The sequence below is a fragment of the Polistes dominula genome, unplaced genomic scaffold, assembly GCF_049000335.1.
Source record: "Polistes dominula isolate Pdom_NZ unplaced genomic scaffold, Pdom_raw_medaka contig_32, whole genome shotgun sequence".
In the NCBI taxonomy this organism is placed as follows: Eukaryota; Metazoa; Arthropoda; class Insecta; order Hymenoptera; family Vespidae; genus Polistes; species Polistes dominula.
In genome coordinates, this window is record NW_028300880.1 from 2,024,489 (window position 1) to 2,049,735 (window position 25,247).

Here is a 25,247-nt window from a genome sequence, read left to right on the forward strand (position 1 = left end):
GGATAGGGGGTTTCGAGAAGAAGTGCCTTTTAGGACAACTTCCTGTTCTTCTATGACGAAGGGATTCTTTTTTTGTTTTGTTTTTTCTTTCTTTTCTTTTCTTTTCTTTTCTCCGTTCCTCCAACCTTCATCCTCATCATTTTTGTTTTACAAGTGTGCGTGAGTATCTGTGTGTATGAGAATGAGAAACCTAAATATCAACCGATGTTCCTTCTCAAGAAACATTTCCTCTTTTGTTTCTTTTTTTGAGACATTATTTAAAAAAAAAAGGGTAACTAAGTTGATTAAAAATTGAATTGTTCAAAATATTGTTGATGTGTAATATTTTTGTCAAATTTAAACTCGATATCTCGAATCGAAACGATTACTGTTATCCATCGAAGAAGACTTCATGCGCAGGGTTTGCATGGGTAACCCTAAGTGGAGTTAAAAGGGCGGGTCGCATCCCCATGACAACGGTTGGCCTTGCTGATAAATCGACTTCGTACACGGTACCTCGAAACACCCTCTAACTCCCCCTCCTCCATCTACCACCACCACCACCACCACCACCCTTCTACCCTTCTTCGTGTTAAATACGATTCCTATTATCATTTTTCGTTTTCTAATTATTTTTTTTTTTTTTTTTTTTAGATATTATATTACAATTAAAAATTTGATACACGTTATTATTTTTTGTTGTAGTTACAATTGTTCTTAAAAATAAAAATAAAATATTTGTCATTTGAATGAGGAATCTAAAATAAACAAGAAATGGGAATGCAATTAATTGATTTTTTATGGTGACTGAAAAATGAAGGATCAAATGTGGATATTAAAAAATTTATAGCATTTAAATTAACATAGTTAATGTTTGTAAATATGATATAAATAAATTTTAATAAAAATTAATTAAATAATATCTGCAATCTTTCATTTAAATGTTCGTTTTGTTATTTTGTTTAAATAATTTTAATTATAACGCAATATGTTAAATAAGATTTAATGTATATACATCTACGATCAATTATACAATATATACGAGTATTTGTAACATGAATTATTTTTTAATAATAAAATAAAAAATAGGATTACACGTACACACGTATTCCCCCTTTTTTAACGAAAGAACTTGGTATTTCGATTTAAAACAAAACAAAAAAAAAATAAAATCTACGATCAAAGGCTAACTTTCTCTCTTCTGTAGGATAAAAATTATAATTTATACAGCATAAGTATATAATAATATATATTCACTGAGTCAGGTCGATATTGAAACTAAATATTATCCGTCATTTGTAGGAAAGAGAAGGAGAAAGAAATTTCATCAACGTTGGAAGGGTGTGACCGTAAAAATAAAAAAACAAAACAAAACAAAGAAAAGAAAAGAAGAAGAAGAAATAAAAAAAGAAACACAACAAAATATGAACAAAAAAAAAGAGAGAACGAAGTATTCAGAATAGATATTAGATAGAAAGAGACAAAGTAGACAAACGGTGACAGCATTTGACAAAAGATAGAATGAGAGATTGTAATACCAGTAGTAACACTCTCCTTTCGAAGGAAAATTTTCAAGCAGGAGGAGGAAGATGGATCCCGCTGGTAGAAGTCAGAGCGTGCTCTTGCAAATGTATCGCAAATTGTCGTTGCGAAGTGCTTAATGTAGGAGTAGTAGGAGTAAGAGTAGAAGGAAGAGGGGGAGGAGGTGTAAGGGGGATGAGAATGAGGAGAAGGTAGAGAGAAGGTAGAGGAGAAGGTTTGACGAGGTTTCAGAAGGTGGTGATGGGTTATGCTACTGGTGGTAGTGGTGGTTGGTGCCCGTTCGCAGTTGTCGATATGCTTTGCAAGTGAAGAAGGAAGAGGAATGCTCTTTAGAAAGGGAGTGAAGACTACGACAACAACAACAACTACCCGACAACACGACTTGGTGGTGGTGGTGGTGGTGGGATGATGATGACGAGGAGCCCATTTCAACGAGGATTCTCGCACCCCACCAGGCCACGTTAACGGAATTCGAGATTTGCTTGACGTTGTAGTAAGAGAAAGATATCTATAGATAGATAGCTAGATAGATAGATAGATAGATAGATAGATAGATAGATAGATAGATAGATAGATAGATGGATAGATGGATGGGAAAGAGAAACCATAGGAAAATCGTGAGAGAGCAACGACAACAACGCGGCAACGATGAAAACGTTGACAGCAGCTCGAAAAGGACAACGACAGGCATCTCACCAATACCATTACTACTACTACTACTGCTAGTATTACTACATCACCCTAATGGTTTCGTAATGTTGCATGAACCAAGTGTATGACAATGTGAGAGTAACAGAGAGACAGATAGATAATCGACTCCACCGAGCAGAGATCTTTGGTCGTGAGCTTTTCTTCATTTTCGTTCCGGTTCTACTACCACCACCTTTCCCCCATACCCTTTTTTTCATACTGAACGAACACGCATAACTATATTTCTTTCTTTCTTTCTACTCTCACAAGGAGAAACCATTTTCTCTAGTTTTAGGAAGAAAAGATAAGAATGAGAGAAGAGTGTAATCGAGAGTGACAAAACGTTACTGTTCATACACATTTGTTGCACTTTTGGTAGACTTCATTGTACTATGTTCACTGGAATGAGTTTCTTATTCTTTATCTTGAAACATTTTTCTTGTTCTTACATTTTCATTTGTTACTCATTTTAGTAGATTTCATGTTAAGTGATTCATTATTTTGTTTGGAATAATGTACGATTAAATATTTTAGGTTATAATTGTCATTTAATATATATTCTTAAGTATTATCAAAAATATATTTTATTATATATTACTTTATTGCAATATTATATATAATAATAATAAATAATTGTAAAAGTTTAAATTTATATAAATATTTCAGTATAAACATAATCCCAATATTTTTGCAACTTAAGTTATCCCCAGACATACTAAAAATAACTGTAAATTAATAATAGCTAAATATGTTAATTATGTTCTACATTAAACATTATAGTTAATAAAACTTGAACACTTAAACAAAAAAACCATTATTTTGTTAAACAATTAATTATAACATTTTGAAACAAATGTTTAACGTTAACAATATATAATAATAATTCATCTATGACTTTAAATACATGTACAATATATTGTAACACATAACTCTAGCGTGATAAAGATTCGATCATCTTGAGTGCATTCGATATGCGTTGCCCGCAGCGCAACGAATGCGCACCGCGCAACATAATGGCCTCAACAAGCCAAGAGGGGTTGGGTCGGTGGCTCGGTTGCCCTCAAATCATCGCGGTAGTGTGAGACAAATGACGTTCGACCACGCGGAAGTAACGCGATAATGGCAGCCATGAAAGGCTGCCCCACCGTGATATCTGGCGCTTTGATGTCCTCTTTCTCTTCTATATACCTTCGAGCCCTTCATTCATTCACATACACACATACACACACATTCTTTCTTTTTCCTTTCTTTACAAATCATTGATATTGTTTCTTTTTCTTTTTTATATCCTCGCATCAACTCAACTAACCTCAAATTCTTTTTACTACAAAAATGTTGCTCAATTTTAAAATCACCCTAACTCAACATCACCCCTCACTTCAATTCAACTTACCTCCCTCTACGTTTATTACAAAAATTTTACTCAATTTGAAAATCACACAGACCTAACCTTACTTTGGTTACTACTAAAATGTTTCCACGATTTTGAAATAAATTATATTTAGTATTTACAAATGTATAAATGGATGATTAATGGTGGATAGATTTTCGGTAGGATTAAATTAATAATAATGTAAGATGATATTTTAAAAACCATTAACGAGTATATGGAAGCTAATGAAAAGGGGTTAGGATAATCGGACCTAATATTCCATTGAGAAAACTTAGTCAAGCTTCTACGCGTAATTTGCTACTTACATTTTATTCAATGGACACGCGTAGTCGAGTAAGCACTGTACTGTATTCTAATGAATGGGTACTGTATAAAAGGTCGAGGGTGTCAATTTTAATCGTGTCTAAACCTTCCAACAGTATTCATCTAACTAACTACAAACGATATTTTCAATGTTATTGCATTTATCTATGTTTAAACAATAATTATATTTATTATCAGTGCTTTTTTTAGGATCATTGAGGATTTTCAGGATTAAATGAAAAATAACGTGGAGTAATTTTTTAATAAAAATGTAAAACTAAGTTGACTCAGTTGACTCAATCAACAGACCAAAACAAAGGACTATCTGCACCTGGTATCTTTGTTAAATAAAGAAAACACGTAACTGGATTCAGAAATGTTCAAAGAAACACAAAGTGAATCCTAAAATGAACAGTTCTAAATGACACAAAAGCAATCATCAAATCTTTCTAACCTAACAAACAATAATGACCAATTCCAAAAACAATCTAAGCTAAATTATTTTCTAAATAATTAAAAAAAAAAATGATTTTAGGTTAGATAGTAGTGTACCTCCCTGAAGTTGGTTGCTAGTAGTTTGTATAAATGAAACAAAAGTAATCATAAAATCTTTCTAACTTAACAGACAAAAAATGATCAATACCAAAAACAATCAAAGATCATTTCTAGCTATATACTTTTCTAAATAATTAAAATAAATATGATTTTAGGTTAGATAGGAGTGTACCTCCCTGAAGTTGGTCGTAAGGTCGCTGGTAGTTTGTCGGCCAATGGGACCAGCCGGAAACGCAATCGCAATGCAGGCCAATCCCTCTTGGCTTGTTCGTCCACCCGCTGTCTCTCTCTCTCTTTCTCTGGTATTCGCTCGCCCTCCTGTTCCCGGTAATGACAATCATTACTGAGAATGATTGCAGCGTCGGATCCGCCGACCGAGCCGAGTGCTATTCGGGGGATGGAAAGCACCTTATAGAGTCTCTCCTCGGTCCTCGATGCGAACGGATTGTCACATGCAATCCCCAGTGAACAGTCGCGTTACATTCTAACCTAAGTTTTCTTAATATTTATGAATATTATCATTCATTTTTTTATTTAATATTATTACAATAAGATTAATCATTTTGGTATTTGTTTTGCATACAGTTATCAAGCAGTGAAATTTGGTTTTTCTATTATTCTTTCTTTTTTATTATTATTTGTCTCATTGGAATGTGAATTATGAAAAAATTTTATTATTGACAATGATTATTTTATTTAATAAGGAATTTATATAAGTGTTAATTAACTTATTAAGTGATATAAAGTTTTACGAATGTGAGTATTATTGTCTGCTGATTTAATCACATTTTGGTATATGTATATGTATATATATGTTGTTTTTTTTTGGATATATGTGAATGGGGTATTTATTTGATCGATGACTATACTTATTTCATTGTGAATTGTATTGGATCTTATCAATTAAGGATGGTAATCACTGTATATCTGTAAACCGATTCTGACCAATCATTGGAGTCTTGCCAAGTTTGTCGAGTAACTTCAATACTGTTACGAATCGAACTTTAATTGTCCTCTACAAATCGATTTATTTCTGATTGAAACTTATCCAACGGATAATTATTTGAAAAGTAATCTTTACAAATGTATACGGCATTTTCTTATAGGTTATGTTTTTGTTTTTTTTACTTTTATTATGCTTGACAAATTCATTTTTTTACAATTAGTATTATATAGTAACATAATCGAATTCGGACAAAATAATTGAATTATTTTTTTATTGTAAAACTGAATTTTCAACAAAATTATATTGAAATTAATTGCACGCAATTGTTTTTGTATAATAATCGACACAAATTGATCAATTAAAAATTATAACCTTAATTTAAATCGAATAAATGAATACTCATATTACTCATTAGAATTTATTTACGATTACTTACAAAAAGAACAAGAAAAAGATATAAAAATCTCAATTACTTTCATTAACAATTTCGTTAAATATTCGTATAAAGAGAAAGATAGTAATCGTTACTAATGTATGGGATATAATTTGTGGGAATTGTTAGAAATTATATTTAAAAAAAAAAAAAGAAGTAGGAGTAGTAATATATTAAAATAAAAAATTTCTAATCGTTAATTCGGGGGCTTACTGTGTTACGCTTAATACTAAAAACGTTGAAATTATCTCGTTGGCTAGCGGCAAGCGTGAAATTATAAAGATGGATGCACACGATTATATTAAACTCACGTGTGAATGAACTTTTAATATCTTGCCTTTTTTTTTTTTTTTTTTTTAATGATGCGAAAGCGTTCTACAAAAAAAAAACTCTTTTATAAATTATTAGAAAGAAAAAAAAACCAAAACAAAATAAAATATCGATTTAAAACATAAATCTTTACACGTACAAGTAAAAATACTAACCTTAAAATAATGAAGTGAAAGATAAATCAACGAGTCATAACTAAATGCGTGAATATTATAGCAAATGAGAAACTATTGTGCAAAAAGAAAAAAAGAAAAAAAAAAGAACAAAACATGAGTAACAATGTCACGGGTGAAAGAATTCTCGTTAATTTCACGCATTATTACATTTGCAAATATTTCTTTTGATTATTATTATTATTATTATTATTATTATTATTATTATTATTATTATTATTATTATTATTATTATTAGAATTGCGATATTCTTGTTAAGATTATGATCGAGGAATTTCCGTGTTGAAAGTCGCCAAATCTTATTGCTTCGTGATCGGAATCGATTCGTTTCAATCTTCTACGTTATCAAGATCCAATTCTTTGATCGTGAAAGGAAAAAGAAAAAAGAAGAAGAAGAAAAAAAATAAAGAAAACGGAACGAAATGTAAAAAGAAAGAGAAAAGAAAAGAATAACTGCTTTTGAACGTAGTAAACCGACCTATCGAAACCGCAGATCGTTGAAAACGCATCGTAAAAAAAAAAAAAAAAAAAAAAAAAGAAAAGGAAAAAAAACCCTGCGAGCAATTTACGAAGCGAGAACGGAAAGTCGAAGGAGGAAACACGGAAGGATAAGCTTTTTTCTTTTATTTTTTTTAATTTTTTTCCACGAAACCAAACTCACAGAAAAACTCTTAACGCGCAAACTTCCTAACAATAATATATATTTCTAACTTTTAATATTATTTTTAAAATGACTCAGGGTTATTTCCATAAATTATTTAATATATTATACTACATTTGAAAATGTATGAACGTGAAAGAAAAACAAAAATTAAAACAAAAATCAATCGCGTAAACTTCGTTGAAATTATTTGCAAAATATTTGTCGTTAATGTGTTAAACTTGTAAAAGAAAAAAATTAATTAAAAATCTTACAAACGCGTTTGCATTTGTCGTTAATGCATCTTACAAATGCAAATTAATTTTAAAGTTAAATAAACGTAATATTTAATAAATAATTATTATCTATGCGAGATGATCAATATGTAAAATTACGAATAAAATAATTCTCGACAGATATATTCTGGTCATCCATTTAGAAACCGCAGTAACCAATTGTTAGGATAATTTCCAATATTATCGATCACCGCAAAAGTATATTCTTTCAAGACCACAAAACATACAAACTTTAATCCTATGGGACTAAAAATCGAACGATGTTATAAAAAAAATAAATTACGAACATTGTAGCTAACTTTTTAAAGATCTATCAAATAGGGGTGGGGGAAACTATGAGAAAAAGTATAGGTTAATCGAAAAATTCTAACCAATTTCAATCAAAAATGAATGTTTAAGAGACATGGAAGGAAAAAATACAGTAACATTGAAAATTTGTACATAATTTTAGTTTAATTGTGTGATGCCTGGCGGTATTTAAGGTGTGTCATTAATTTTGGCGCGAAAATTTACAGGGTTGAAGTTTTTGAGGTTATCTATAATATGTAACACGGTTAACCTAAAACAAATAACTTAAATTCATTAAATTCATATGTTTTTATGTTAACGTTAATTCTAAATTAATAAACAAAAACCAAATTCATCAAATTTAATTAAAACAAAATAAAATTACCCTTCACCATGAGTCTTTTTATGTTCTAAAATAAAAATGCAAAGGTAAAGGTTAAGTGTAACCAAATTAATATAGAAAGTTATCATATTTTAATTATGAAAAATTGAACATTAAAAAGAAAGACAAAGGAACAAATACATTTGAGATAATTTAAAAAAAAAAAAAGAATACATAATACAATAATAATATTAATAAATAAAAAACAAACGTATACTGTCTTCAATCTCATTCTCTTGCAGGTTTAAATCCTATATATACATATATGTTTGTCTCTTTTTAATGACGTATTTCCGTTTTACAATTTTCAAATCACCCCGAATCTAAAAAAAGTTTTTACTTCAAACAAAAATTAATTAATTACGAATGATTAAAAACATTAAACATTAAAGATAAAAATAAAAATAAAAGTAAACGTATTTGAAATAAATCGATTCGAAATAGTTTCACAATCAGATATCTGAGAAAGAGGAAATGAGACACGCATAGAATAAGAGAGAAAGAAAGAAAGAAAGAAAGGTGAAATGAAAGAGTGTGTGTATGCAAGAGAGAGAGAGAGAGAGAGAGAGAGAGAGGAATATATAGGAGAAATGTTTCGTAGGTATATACCGAGAGTTGTTGGTTCGTGTGCGTTCTTTCTCGCCGCGGAAAATATAATGATGGCGAGCGTTTCGTTCGAGCGGTACTAGCGTTGGAAACCTGCGATAAGGAGGGAGTGTCTACTGCCGCCATAATGATAGCCCTGAGCAGCTCTCTGACTCCGGTACGCGATGCACTTGCCTGTTGTGTTGTACGGTGCACCGATTGTATGCACACTCATACAATCATAACCACTCGTTCGTTCTCTTTTCTACACAACGACGACTACGATCCATGTCCACGCACTTTAAAACGTGTTACGAAGGAGAAACTTTTTCAAAAAAAAAAAAAAAAAAAAAAAAATCACGGAAATAATACAAAAACATTCTGAGAAATAACTTTGAATTATTTAGAACAAATTATTGAAATTATTGTTTTTTTATTTATATATATATATATATTTTTTTTAGTATATTATTTGGCATTATAATTGTTGATTTAATGAGATATTTAGCATAATTATTATTGTTAGTTTGTTTAATTGATATATAATTTTATTTGTATTTATACTGTATTTGTAATTATAATAATATTTAAATAATTTAGTATGCATAGTATAAAATTGTGATTAAGGAATAAATATCTATATATATTTTATTAATTATTAATACCAATTGAAGTTAGAATTATATCTAAAAGAACATAGAAAATATAACCTAAAAATTTCAAACAATCAAATAAGACATTTAATACGAATTAAAAAACCTCAGTAAACCTAACCAATAAAAAGTAGAAGAAAAAAAATCATAGGACTCAGAGAAAAATAATGAAAATAAAAGAAAATTTTCGAAATATAAAAAACAAAATTTCGTAGAAATAGAAAATATGAGAAGAAACGAGACTAGCGGTGATAAAACGAAGAAGGACGAGTATCGAAGAGGGTTAGGATCGTGAACATAGGGCTAGCAACGGGATTGGTTGGGCCCCTTTGGATTCATTAGCACGCGAACGGCTATTGGTCGTCCTGGTACCGAGGTGTACGGTCCTTTTTGCTTTTGGGGGGCAACGTAATGACGTGCTACGTTCTCGTCTCAGCCTGTATAAGCTAGCGATCGTAAGCGAGATAGTTATAGTTGTATATACTATCGGAGCCCTATGCGTGTGCATCAAGTTTTGCCCTTCAACATAGGTCTGCGCATACTTCCAAAGATACCTTCCTAACCGGGGTGTGGAGTTCTGGCTTCATCGCAAATGGCTATTCGCCACGCAGTTCATTTTACAAACTATAACGTATATATATATATTTTTAGGGTGCCAGGATTAAATATGGCGTTCTAAACTATACACATATACACGCACGTATGTACGCATATACATATATATTTATTGTATGAAAGTATTGGTAATATTTTGTTTTATTATTTCATATGTTTTTGTTAGATTAATCGTTACGTTTGTAATGTAATTGAAAATTTTCAATTTATTTTGAAAAATATTCATTTGAAATTATTTTAAATTGATAGAAATTTGTTTAAATGATCTATCGAAATTATTGTATATTTGATAACAATTTGTAACCAATTTTGAGTAATATTCAATCTAAATTAAATATATCAATCTTTAAGAATTTTTTAAACGACTGTATATGACATCAAATTATTGTTAAAAATATATATTATTTATATTAAAAAAATAAATATAATATTCGATTATATTCTTATTAAATATGAATATCAATCATCTATAATTTATTTTGTAAAAAAGTGATTATATTATACATCCTTAGTTAAACAAACGATAGAAACTAAATAATTAATTATTTATACTTGCTTGAATTTATTTTAAATAATAGAAACGATGATAATTTAAACGAATACGTACTACACGTTTAACTACTTTGAATATTCTCGGAAGACTGATGTCAATGTTGTTTACAAGACGGTATTGTCTTATAACCTACCCCACCATGTTTGCAAAGTGATTTTCGTCGGGTATAATATTTCGAATTACGTTTGTTTACCAAGGTCGTCATCGGAAACATATAGAAAAATCATACATAAATTTATCAAATGTATAATTACCGATAAATTAACTAAAGTAACAGAACGTTAAAACATTCTAACCTTAAAATTATTAAAAAAATATTAATCGAATAAAAAATAAGAAATATAAAAGTCATTACTAAAAATAATAATCTTTATATATTAATTAAATAATATAAAAAATAATAATAACAAATATTATACTAATTACAATATATTAATTAATTAAATTATTATTATTATATACATATATAATTAAATAAATTAAATATTTAATAAATGTTAATAATTAAAATATTTCAACCAATACGCAAACCCATACCGATCTATAACATTCCAAATATTGAAATCATACAAGAAAAAGTTTAACATTAAAATAATTGTTTTAAATATCAATGTGTCAATTGATTAAATAAATTTGATTGAAGACAATGATTCAAGAAATGAATTAAACAATTTATTAAATATTGAATGATGGTACTTTTTTTGTCATATAAAATCATGGTAGGAAACTCATCCTACGTAAAGTATCACCACAGTACACCCCTATATTCGCGATTCACGAGAAGTGGTCTTTGGGGTGCTTTTTTAAGGGCTCTTTAAAATGTCGTCGAACGGTACTTCTCATTGCACTCTAGAAACTTCTTACTAATGCGCTGCTAACAATTGTTTTTTATTACTAAGTACCTTTAGTTTCTATCTATTTTCTAACAAAGTATTAAAATTTTAGGTTATGTTGAAAATAAAAGAAACACTACTTTTGTTTTTTTTTTAATCATAAATTGTGAAAGTTCAAAATGTAAGAAGATAATAGAAAAAAATTCATGCAACAAATAGACAATTGAATTATTGTTATGATTTATATCATAGATTCATAGTAATCCATTTACCTTAATCACAACTACGTTTAGAGTAGTAATATTATTATCGCGTGTCGACTATCTCGCACAACATGAGAGGGTAGTTTAATATAACTTTTATATATATCACATAATATTCATAAAGGTTTGTTGTTTTTACAGATAATCAGGATAATATAAATTAACAAAGATGTAATTGTATCTTGCATGCATGGCATGATGCATGATGCATGATTACTCCTACAAATTTTAGTATCGTCATTAGTACACCATTCAAAAAAATATCCAATAAAATAATGCATTGATTTTTTCAATTAATTACAATAATAATTATGCTAATAATATTTTGTAAGATTTAATACTATTAGCAAAATAAAATATATAGTAATAAATTTATGAAAAATATAAATATATGTATATTAATATTTTTAATAAATATTATATAGATATTTTTATATTATTTATTTTATTAAATATTTTATTAATACAAATTATGAAAAATGTTTCTTCAGTTTTGGTATGAAGCATGCAATTTTTATCCTGAATTATTGAATATATATAGATGTATATATAGGTATATATATATGTATAAGTATACAAAATGGCCATTGAAAGGTGGTTTTGCAGATATGGATCGTGTCCTCCAACAGAGGGTTGGTGGGATCCCTCTGGTGCAACGAGGGGTAGTGAGCGGTTGATGTCGTCATGGCAACAACGATCCCTCAGTAGCCGAACCCTCCTACACACCCTTCATTCAACTCTGCCACCCCTGTAATCCGGTCGAACTCGAAGACAGCCACTACGCAATTTTCGCGAGAGGATACGCATTTTTTTCTATGTTACCTCTTAAGAATAACAATAAATCTTTAACTATAATCTTTTTCAATCTCTATATATAGAATTAAATAAATCTAACATTTTTTTTTTTTTTTTTTTAATTGCAATTTAACTCGAATTATTTTATGATGAACATGAAAAAATTGAATAAGAAATGTCATTTAGAAAAAAATATTCAACGGTAATGGTTCGAATGTTTCATATCATTGATACGAGAATTGCAATTGATCGAATTGGATAATAGAATTTTAATTTTTAGCTAAATAACAGATATTTCGATTGATAATCGAGAACACAAAGATGGCAATTAAATCGAGTTGGATAATTGATAGGTTCGCATGTCCAAATATATATATATTCATGATAATTATTGAACTAGATATTGGTAATAGATATCTAAGCACGAGTATATTTAAATTAATCAATAAAATCGTTTCTACAATTATCTAATATATCTAATTTAAAACAAAAATAAATAAAACAATTCAACAAAATAAAGAAATCATAAAAAGTGAACTACAAATTGCCGGAGTTACGAAAAACTGTTCATAAAAAAGAAAATTACAAATTACAAATAAAATGAATTAATCTTAACAAATTAATTAAAAAAAAAATAATAATAATAATTAAATATGCAAAGCATTCATGAAAATAATTATTATGGAACAATACTTATATTTAAAAAAATATAATTCTAAATCAAATATTTAAAAAACAACCTTATAAAAATGAAAACTAGTTACGAAAGTAAAAAAGTAAAAAAAGAAAAAGAGAAAACAACGATATTGTTCGATAAAACCAACAAATGTCTTACATGCAATTGTAAGCATGTGTTTTCGTAGAATTGTTAGGACCTTGATTTAAAAAAAAAAGCAAACAAAGAAGAAAAGAAATGAAAAGTTAAGAAAGAAAGGAAAAGAAACGCGTGTACAGTTGTATGTCATATATATACATATATATAAATCTTTCTCTTCGATGAATCGTGGGAAATACTTGAAACGGAGGACAACAGAAAACAACGGACATACAAGGATAAGAAGGGAGGATGAGGGAGGGGGGATAATATAAGTACGGTTACGGTTAGTGTGTTGTTGTTCCTCGTGTTTCGCGAGCTACGCGATCCTACGTAATAATCGGTGCCCTGGAATTTCAAGTATGTCGGTGGACCGTGGTAAACTCGCTACGATAAATAATTGTCTTCCCTCTCTTTTTCTTTCATTTTATTTTCTTTATCCCACGCAATAATCTTGCCAGTACCAATTCCCCATCATTTTACACAAAACTTTAACAGTTATCCTTCCCTACATTTAAATAATATATTTATTTAAGCATCATACGCAACTTTGCTAACCCCACTCCCTATCAGGCTCCATTTTATACTAAATTTTATCTGTGGACCTTCCCCACCAATTCCTTTTCCCATTTCACGCAAAACTCTACCAGTTGTCCTTCCCCACTAAGCCCTATTTCATTTAAATAAAATATTTTGTTGACTATCAGGTAAAACTGTGCTAACCGCACTCCCAATAAGGGCCCATTTTACGCAAAATTTTATCGGTTGCTATTCCCCACTAACCCCTTTCCCCATTTTGCGAAAAATTGTGTTAGTTGCCCTTCTCTAATAGTCTCTATTTCTCTCTAATAAAATATATTTTTAACTATGACGTAAAACTGTGCTAACCCTACTCCCCAATTAGAGACCATTTCGCTTAAAATTCTATCAGTTGCCCTTCCCCACTAATTCCTTTTTCAATTTCATAAAAATTGTGCTACTTTTCTTTCCCCACTAGGCCCCATTTCACTGAAGTAATATATTTATTTACCAATCACGTCAAACTCTGCTAACCCCACTCCCCAATAAGGGCCCCTTTCATACACCTTCATCTTTATCAAGAAATCATTGATAGATTCAAATCTACTTGGTAGAAAATAATATTGCAGTTTGACATCATTTCGTATGAACTTTACGAGCAATAAAATTACTATACTTCAGTATTATATATGTGTATACGTGTATAGGTCTGTTAGATCAACAGATAGTAATACATGGAAGACAATAATCTTCGTACTCTTGATAATACTTATTTTCTTCTATTTTAATCAGACAGGAGTTAAATTTCTTCGATGATATTCTTCGAAACGGTTTACGATCAAATGATTACCGGAATAAATAAACGACAGAGGGGGAGGAAAAAAATATTATAAATAAAACGGTTGGGTCAACGTTGAGTTTTATATTCCTATCACCTAGTCTGTTTCCAAAAATAAAAATAAAAATGAAAAGGTAACGATAGAAATGAGATATTAGGAATAGGGGTAGACGTAGATAGTCGGATCCTAATTCGATCTTAGGGCTCATTATGATCTTAGAGACCTAGCATTAGTATAAACATGGATCTAAAGTCACCCTATATATACATATATATATACACCATATGTATATCATTATTGGGACCCTAGTGGTCGCCCGTTTTGAATACGAAAGAAGAGATATTATGTTAATCGATCAGACGATATTCTTTATGGTCCAAAACTGGATGACCCAAGGCTTCGTTCTTCCATCACACAGCCATTGTTATATTTTTTTTTATATTAAAATTAGTATTATCCTTTTTGTTTTTATTATTATTGTCAAGTGGATTATTTTTCTCAGACCCCATGACCCTCCACTCTATTTTTTTTTGGATTCATCGAAGAAATCATAAATAATAAATTCATATCAAATCAATTGGGGTTATGGTTGTGACGTTGAACATTATCAAAATTTGTAACTTGATATTCGTAAGGATATTATTTCGGTTGAATACTTGTTGGATCATCCCATTCTACTACACTCTCATGAATATTTATTTAGGTCAGAGTCTCGTCGATTAAAGCGGCTTTTCGACGCTTCGTTAAACCACCGACAAAGCCAACTCTACGTTTCCACGTAGTCTCTTTACCATGAAGAATAATTAGACCTCCCTAACTCCGTTTATCCATCTATCTATCTATCTCTCTCTCTCTCTCATTCTTTCCTTCTTTTTTTTTTCTTTTTCTTTTTCTTTTCAACCTTCCGTGTACCCTTTTACTACTTTCTCTTTTCTTTCTCTTTGATTATGTCAACCATTTTTCTTTTTAAAAGTGCTTGTCAAATATTTCACGTAAGTCGGTAGAATTTTTACTTACATTTTTCATCTCATTCTTACTCTTTTTCTTTTTCAATGTAGTTCAACAAATTTAAAAACATTGCAACATACATTTGTAACACGAAAGTAAAATTATAATTGATCAAAAATAAAAAAAATAAATCAAACTAACCTATATCTCAAAAACTTGCTGTTTAAATGAATTACGGTAAAAGTAATTTTTAAATTTTTTTATTACAAACTTTGTTTTAAAAATCTACGAATAAAACGAAAAACAAAGTAGAGAAGAAATGTAACAATGATTAAAAAAAAAAAAAAAATAAAACACTGTTTTTATTTTTCTTCTCCCAATCCACGCCCTCTTGACTGAAATAATAAAGAAAGAAAAAAAAGAAGAAAAAAAGAATGAAAAAATCGATAGATAAAGATTATGATCGTTACTAATACATATATACATATATATATTTAAAGAAGAAAAAAAAAAGAAAAAGAAAAAGAAAAAGAAGAAGAAGAAGAAGAAGAAGAACCGTCAACGTTGTAAAAAGTAATTCCTTCGGAAAATAAATCAACAGTTTTTTCGCGAAACGAGCTTAAAATCCTTCCTTTCCTCCTCCCCTGCCCCTCTTTTCCCCTCTCTCACTGTTAGAAGTGCCATTAGCGACGGTAGGCAAGTACTTTAGAAGCTTCCACTGCTTTTCCTCTCTTCTCTACTCTTCCGTTGTGCTTTTCGAGAATGCTAACGCAACGTCGTCGTAGTCGTCGTAGTAGTCGTAGTCGTCAATGATGCTCGCGATATTGCACTCATTCTATGGATTCTTATCGTTCTGGGATAGGGAAAGAGGATTCAGGAAGAGAAAAAGATGGGCTGGAGGGTGATGGGGGTGGAAGAGGAGTGGGATACAGTTGACTGACTGAGTTGTTATCTTCTTATCGTCAACCATCATGTATTTTAACATTTCATCGAATTGATCAACATTTTTACAATATATTTCATATCTATTGAATTGGAAATTTCTTTTTTTTGTTTTTTTCAAGAGAAGGTTTCTTTCAATTTTTTCTTTCTTTCTTTTCTTTACGGATATCTAAATGCATTCATTGATTGATTGATCGTAATGGCGTAAGAGAATATTTTGAAAATTTGTCTTCCATTGCATAACCTAACTTTGTTTCTGGTTCTATCCGCATTCTTGTATATACATTGCAATAGTTAAAAAGGTTATTTTAGAATTAAATTAAATATCTAATTTGTATTTTTTTTCTAATTTTCGTACTCGTTCTGCAACAATTGCAAGGACTTTTTGTTTAAGGTTAGAATCTAATTGTATTTTATTTTTGGTATTTCTAAATGTGAGGTTATACCAACTGCCTACATTGTTCTATCTGAATTTTCGTATCTACATTGCAATATTTGAAAGGGTTGTTTTGGAATTAAATTAAATATGTAATTTATGTTTTTTTTTTCTAATTTTCGTATTCGTTCTGCAACAATTGCAAGGACTTTTTGTTTAAGGTTAGAATCTAATTGTATTTTATTTTTGGTATTTCTAAATGTGAGGTTATATCAATTGCCTACACTGTTCAACGAATCGTACAATTTGTTTTAGATAAAATTTAATTTTGTTTTTTATATTTTTTGGAGAAAATTTCTCACATGAAACGTGAAACGTGAAACATGTAACGTAATTCTATTTATACAATTCGTTATTCCAAAGATTTATACGAAAAATTATACTGACATCGTTACAATTACATTTACAACTGCATTAAACTCGAAACAAAATGATTTCTTTCTTTTTTCTTCTTGGTTTCTACCTTAAGATGATAAAAGAAAAAGAAAAAAAAAGAAATTTGTATTTCATATTGTTAAATATAAAGTTACACGTCACACTTTTACGTATCCACGTCTGTTGAAGTAGTTGTTTCAAATGGACACGAAAAGTGAATATATCCCTAAAGAAAGAATGTGTAATTAGTTGTACGAAATCTTCCACTCCTTAAAGTTGTCGCCGTTGTGTTGGGTAAAAAACCGTGAGTGCGATAATAATGCAGCAACTGCAGCAGTTGGTAACTGGCGAACGCGAGCAACGTCTTCTTGAAATCTTTACGAACTGTACTACGAAGAAAAAAGAAAAAAAAAAATGAAAAAAAAAAATGAAAAAAAAAAAATGAAAGAAAGAAAGAAAGAGTGAGTGAGTGAGTGAATCCAGCATTTATTTCTTCTCGTAGTAGTCAATGTGGTATGTATAAAGCCTACGGATTCAGGATTAATGCGTTTTTAATAGTGACATAACTGCACCCTTGCATCGTATATACCTTTTTCTCTATCTTTGTCTATCTACCTATCAACAACATCTGTCTCCGTTCTTACCTTGGTATTACATCTTTCTTGAAAGAATTTTTAAACACGTTCTATCGAAGCATACTGAAAATTGCACGAATACATTACCTGTATCTTTACTTAAACAGTATCCATATTGAAATATTGTACAGATTAATATAGTATTTTGTAATAAGAAAATAAAAAAAAAGAATAAAAAGAAGTTAACGTCAAATTATTTTATATAATTCATTAAAAGAAGATAATGATTAAATTATTAAATAATTTATTTAAAATACAATTTTGTGCACGCGTTTTAGAGGTTAACTTTAAATACAATGAACGTTGCAACTAATTATATGATAGATATCTGTTATAATTGTTAAATAATATTTTTATAAATACGATTTATCCATTAAACAATTTCTTTTTAAACGTTTGATTATTATATATAATTCATTAAAAGAAAATTATTATTAAATTATTTTTTAATTAATTTAAAATACAATTTTGTGTACGCGTTTTAGAGGTTAACTTTAAATACAATGAACGTTGCAACAAATTATATGATAGATATCTGTTATAATTGTTAAATAATATTTTTATAAATACGATTTATCCATTAAACAATTTCTTTTATGATAAAATATTACACATTGATGAATTATTAATACTAAACAATGTATTTAGTATACTTGTTCTCTAAATTTTTAGCAAATCATAGACAAAAAATTCAACATAACCTATAAAAAACAAAAATTTGTTTAAAATCATAGACAAATCACAGAAATAGAAAAAAAAAATATTCTAAAAGGAAGACAATATTGCATAATAAATAACTCGCATAACTTAATCGTAAATTCGCACAGTTAAGTTCGAAAGAAGATAATGGATCTTAGGGAGATGGTATTGGGGAACGTGGAAGATGGAATGGGGAAAGGTAAGATGAATTATTATTAGGATTAAACAGGTTGGTCGCCGCGCCTTCTACCAAAAATTTTCTTCCCTTTTTCTTTTTCTTTCTCTCTCTCTCTCTCTCTCTCTCTCACTCTTTCATCTCCAATAATTTTACCTTTAGATTCGCCGATATACCTAAGTACTTACGAGGAAGGAGAACACCAGTTGTTGAGCGAGATCCGGGGTGCCTTTCGAATTTATTTTCTTTCTTTTCCTTTGACCAAGGAAAAAAATCTAATTGGCTGGACCGAAATCTATCTCGCGAGGGAGGAGGGTTAACAAAATCAAAAAAAAAAAAAAAGAAGAAGAGATAGGCACAAGGGTGCGAGAAGAACTGAGAAAGGAACGGAACGGAACGGAACGAAACCATAAGAAAAAACAAAACAACAGGAATGAACAACCAAAGATCGGAACGGAACGGAACGGAACGGTAAAAAAAAGGAATAACCTAAAAACTACGTGCGCGAGCGAGACGACGAGATCGGGGGTAATAATAATAATTAGGGCGACAAACGGCTGGTTGGGGCTAAGGGTGAGCCTAAGAAAAAGGGGAGAGGGAGGATGAACGAAAACAAAACAAAAAAATAAAAAAACTATAGCTGCGAGATGCGCACTGGTATTGGTGATGGTTGTAGTAGTGGTGGTGCTGGTAGGTTGTATATACCGCCATAAAACTTATCCACAAAATGGCGTTTCGTATCGAAGGTACGAAATTTCTCATCGGTTTTAGTTTTTAATCGATATTCGATATCGATCGTAATCACTTTCGATATCGATCTTTAAATTGCATATTAAATTTCTTTCTCGAACGTTCTTTTAACCGAGGGAGAGTGGGGGAAGGGTCGCGGGGGGTGAACTGAGATGGGGGACATGATCGTAGGGGTTGGGGGTGAGGTGAATGGGAATTACAAGGATAATAAAAGAAAACGTGTCTAATACGGGCAAACTGAATTTTTTTCTCACGCAAATTACACGTCTATCAGATATTTAATAATAATTATTATATATAAATATATATATATATATATATATATATATATATATATATATATATATATATATATATAGATATGTTTTTTGTTGTTACTTGAATTGTTATAAAAGTGTAAAGAAATAATACGAACATAACCACAGCAACGGTAACAAACATAAATTTGAACGAGTGTATCGTTATCATTGTATCTTCGAACGAGTTAAGCCCAAGAGGGTTAACCCTTTTTTCCCCCGTTTGGGGTACTCTCTCTTCCTTCTTCTATACTACTATAAGAAAGAGAAAGAAGATAAAGAGGCGGAGGAGGAAGAGGGTCCAGCATTGTTCGCGGACAATGTAAGCATGTACGGAACGAAGAGTGGTAATCGAGCCGTGTAACATTTATAACGTAATGGGAGGGCCTCACCGAAGGCCCATAATAATATCAATTACATGGCCAAAGGATAGAAAAAGATAAAAGATCCGACACACTGAGAAAGAAAGAAATAAAGAAAGGAAGAAAGAACGAGATAGACGATCGTTCTATCGCAAAACGCATTCGCGAATCTGTTGGGAAGAAAATTGACGATGCACCCCCATCCTTCATTCGGTTTTTGTAAGCCAACCAGCTGTTTTTTCATTTTTGTATTATTTTTTTCGTTTCAAAGGATTCCTGACACACCCCCTTAAATCTGAAACTATTTTTTAAATTTGCTTTTCTTTTATCGTCAGATGATAAACACTAATGATGAGATTAACCGAGATATGAGTATACGAGGTCGTTGCGTTACGTCATGCTCCGAATGCACTCGTCACAACCGACCTATCTTACACCTGAACTCACTATAATACGACGTAGTACACGCGACCGTAGTAACGTTAACTATCCTCGCATGTTGCATAGAAATATATAAATAAAATAGTTGATGTATATATACTAATACTTCCAGTGTATATGGGAATGATATCGGTCCGCCATGACGGTTAATGTTGAAAATTTAAAATGGCAGACTTAACCTAGAAAACATTATCATTACAATAATTCTTATTTCATTCCATTAATTTTAAAATATAAAAATTATCATTTAATAAATGCATTCGATTTTAACAATGCTAAAATTAAATTTAAAATGCAAACATGAACAAATCTAATAAAAAAATTTACAAAATTGCAAGATTCGTATAAAACAAAAAAGAAACAAAATCAGAATACGTTGAAACAAAATAAATTCTTGCGAATATAGAAACAAAAAAATATCGAAGATAAAAAGATACAAATTTATTGAACATAAAAAAAAAGAAATCGGAATGAATTTTTAATTTGACTTTTCTCTCTTTCTTTTTTTAACATCAACTTTTACATCAACATCTACATTTACTTCTTCTTCTTCTTCTTCTTCTACTTCTTCTTCTTCTTCGGAGAGTTTTGTTTAATGGCGAAGGCGGTAACCGCGCTCAAAGCAGTCAACCAATGAGGGGCCTGCTGGAAATCATACGCGGGATCGGTGGCCGCGCGTCGGCCTCCGAGAGTGGAGGTGAAGTTAGCTTAGGCGAGGTTACGCCGCTCCTCCTCACCAACACCACAGCACTACCACCGTTTCCACCCTCTCTTCACCTCCCTCCTACCCTCCCCGCAATCACCTAACCTCACCTTACCTCACCTCACCTCTAGAGCGTCCCTCAGCGACTCCTTAACATTCGACGGGCCTGTCCCGACGCGGCATCGTTCTCATAGAGGTGGGGCTCCCTCTCTTCGATCGAGGTTAGGCATTTCTTCTCCCTCCCCCCTCTCTCCCTCTTTCACATACTCTCTCTATATATGTTCAACTTAACATACACATACTTCAATATTTTTGTTATTTTATTTAAAGAGAAACAAGTGGTCGGTTCTGTCCAATATTTCGGCACACTCAATGCTAAAAATTAGAAATCTCATACTATATGACAAACACACACACACACATACGTATACACATTACTATGGTTTAGGATTAATTTATTTTATTTGTTAATAAACATTGATTTATTCATTCTCTTTCTTTTTTCAACTTTTAGGTACACACATACCTCAAATATTTTGACTCAATGTTAAAAATTAAGAAACTAATACATTTCTATCTAACACACATACATATAAACATACACATTATTAATTTAAAAATAATTTATTAATAAAAAGTGTTTATAATAAAACATTGATTTTATTTACATGAAATTTTCGTTTAATGAATCAATCATGTAAGATAATGAATGTAATATTGGTGAAATATTTATCAATAAAATTATAGATGAAAATGATAACATCAAACATCTGTTTTCTTCGATAAACAACCATGTTTAAATCCCCTATCAATAATCATACTCATATTCTGCCATTGAAATCATAGAAATTATCAAATAACAGTACTTCGCATAATTTCACTATACCAAAGATACAACCGACGCATTTACCAACACCGCTGTCAATCCTAACCTCACTTTTCAAAATCATATCATAATTCCTTTACTTTCACGATGATAATTTAGATCTTTAATTCGACTAACAAGTTAGTTCAAATATTTAGACCAAACACGCCTTGAATTAGAAAATTGAATCATTTTTTTTTTTATAATGAAAAATCGATTTAACTTTTAACGATCATTCTTTTCATTCCCGGTCAATATCCCACGGTATTCTTATAATAATAATAATAATATATAATAATAATAATACTTTTATTACACAGATATGATATTAACAACAACAACAACAATAATAAAAAATATTAACACCGAAAAAAAACTATCGTATTAAAAAAAAGAAAAAAAAGAATGATCGTAATAGTGTTAACTCGAAAGCGACGGGATGAAGTTATAATCACCTTTTCTTTTATAATTACACCTGAGTTTTTCTTTCTATCAAGATAATTGGTTTATCGTATCATAACCTAACCTATACCCCACCTTTCATAATCCAGCATCCCAGTTTAATAAACGTCGGTTTAATTATTGTCTTCGTTAACGTTCAACTAAATACTCACTTACTCATACAATACTATTTTACAAGGTTTTAAGTTACTAACTTAATCAATATTTATATGTTAATCATAAGTTAGTAACTTATACAGTAATTTTTGACAGTTGAAAGGTTACTAATGGTTAGCATTCAATTGTAACAAATTGAGACATGTATTAATTTACATAATATTAATTTATTTAATTGTAAAATAATATTTTAATTTAAACTTTTTAATTATCTAAACACTAACCTAAAATACTAACCTAAATACTATCAATTAACTAAATGCTAACCTAAACATTACTAACTAGTAATACAATTATTTAATATAATTAATTTATTATTTAATATATTTAATATAATTAAATATTATTAATATAAAAATATTACGTATTGTTAATATATTAATTTGTAAAATAATATTTTAACTCAAACTTATTAATTAACTAAATACTAATCTAAACATTACTAACTAGTAATACAATTATTTAATTTAATTACTATAATTAATTTATTATTCAATATATTTAAAAAATAATTAAATATTATTAATATAAAAATATTAATAATATAATAACATAAACATAATAACCTGTAATAAATTATTATATTAAATACAAACTTATTACTTAACAAATTCTTATAAATTTAAATACAATGTTAAATTATTTTGTTAAAATGTGTAAAAAATTACTGTAAGATATTAAAAACAAAATATTCAGTGATATTCTTTTCTTAGATTTAGGAAGAAAATTATGGGGTTGTTATGGTGTAAGACGTGGGAAGTGAGAATGGCATGATGGTTGAAATCCAAGAAATTGTTGGGACCCATCGATGTTTCCAAAGGTCTCTTCCATTATTATTAACTTTTGAGAACTTTCGAAGACGTTTTTTGAACCCACATTATATGTATGTGTGTGTGTGTGTATATGTTTTAAATGTATTAGTTTACATATAAATGGATAGAAATGTATAAATGGGTGAGTTGAAAACCCTTCGTTTGAAGGAAAGTGAAGAATTGACAATTAGTCGAAGAATTCGTGCAGCTTTGTCGATTCTCTCTTTCTCTCTCTCTCTTGGGAGAGAAAAAAGAGAGAGAAAGAGAGAAAGAGAGAGAGAGGGAGAGAGAGAGCAATTTTCGAATCGCGTGCCTCATCACCTGCTGGACTCTCGTTTCTCTACAAACAACACACCAATGTTGTCCTACATAATTTTTCTTCGAACTTGCTTGTGTTATTTCTTTTTTTTCTTTCTTTTTTTTTTCTTTTTTTTTCCTTTGCAAAATGTACCCTCCTTTCACCATAAAAAGAAACTATTTTATATAATATTTTTATTTTACAAATTCAACTCGAATTTATTCAACATTTTCGAGAACTTCATTTTATTTTGTTAAAGATATTTCATTGACTTATTTTAAATATAATTTGTGTTTGTAAATTCAAACGATTATTTGATAATTTATAAAAAAAAAAAAAATAGGAGGTTATAAATTTTCTTATAAATTATTATTATTATTATTTTATTATATTTTTAAAATTTAATTTGTTAGGTTAGATTCTCGTTCAGTTGTTCAAAAAATTAATTGTACGAATAATTGTTATTTTTCAGTACAAGTTCAATTGTTTATCAGATAATTAATATATATATGTTTTGATATGATATTTATAAATAATATAAATATATTATTGTTTGCAAATAAATAAAACTTTTTTTTTTATACTCACGAGATGATCGAAGAGAAGAGTTTGCAGCATCGCAATCACGTTTTCGCGTCCTTTCATGTTGCAGGTGCACCGTTGCTTGTAAGAAGAGGAGGATGAAAGAAAAAGAGGAGGAGGAGGAAGAAGAAGAAGAAGAAGAAGAAGAAGAAGAAGAAGAAGAAGAAGAAGAAGAAGAAGTAAAAAAAAAAAAAAAAAGAAAGAAAGGATGGAGAATCTTGGGTTTAATCGTAAATGGTGCGGAGTGAAAGCCGACCGGACTTTAAAGTTTTCTCGATTGACGTGTACGAACGATGAAATTACCGATTTGTAAATCCGACCAACACAAAAAAAAAAACCATCTATTTAATAATACTCGTATAAAGAAAAAAAAGAAAAAAAAACAGTATCTCATTAAATAAATAAATAAATGAATAAATAAATAATGTAAATATATTAATAAGAAACTTGATTATTATTTTGTTTTCAAATATCCAAACACTCGTGTAGAGAATTTATTTGTAATATATAATATAATATTAAATAATAATTAAATATAAAAAAAATAATATTTAAATATAATGTAATATTAAGTATTAATTAAATATAAAATAATATTAAATATAATATTAAGTAATAATTAAATATAAAATAATAATAATATATAATATTAAGTAATAATTAAATATAAAAATAATATTTAAATATAATGTAATATTAAGTATTAATTAAATATAAAATAATATTAAATATAATATAATATCAATATAATATTAAATAATAATTAAATATAAAAAAAAAATAATATTATAAATATAATATAATATTAATATATAATATTAAGTAATAATTAAATATAAAATAATATTAAATATAATATTAAAAATTATATATTAATAATAATTAATAATT

At 29.3% G+C, this 25,247-nt stretch overlaps 2 long non-coding RNA genes across 2 annotated transcripts; both read left to right on the forward strand.

Annotated features, from left to right (window-relative positions):
• The first annotated feature begins 1,829 nt into the window (after positions 1 to 1,829).
• LOC149033555 (uncharacterized) lies at positions 1,830 to 17,711 on the forward strand. The gene is made up of 3 exons (XR_016177576.1): positions 1,830 to 2,014; positions 4,618 to 5,218; positions 12,059 to 17,711. It is a non-coding gene; the product is annotated as an uncharacterized LOC149033555 (long non-coding RNA).
• Positions 17,712 to 19,723: 2,012 nt separating this feature from the next.
• LOC149033556 (uncharacterized) lies at positions 19,724 to 24,791 on the forward strand. The gene is made up of 2 exons (XR_016177578.1): positions 19,724 to 21,402; positions 24,427 to 24,791. It is a non-coding gene; the product is annotated as an uncharacterized LOC149033556 (long non-coding RNA).
• The last annotated feature ends 456 nt before the right edge of the window (positions 24,792 to 25,247 follow it).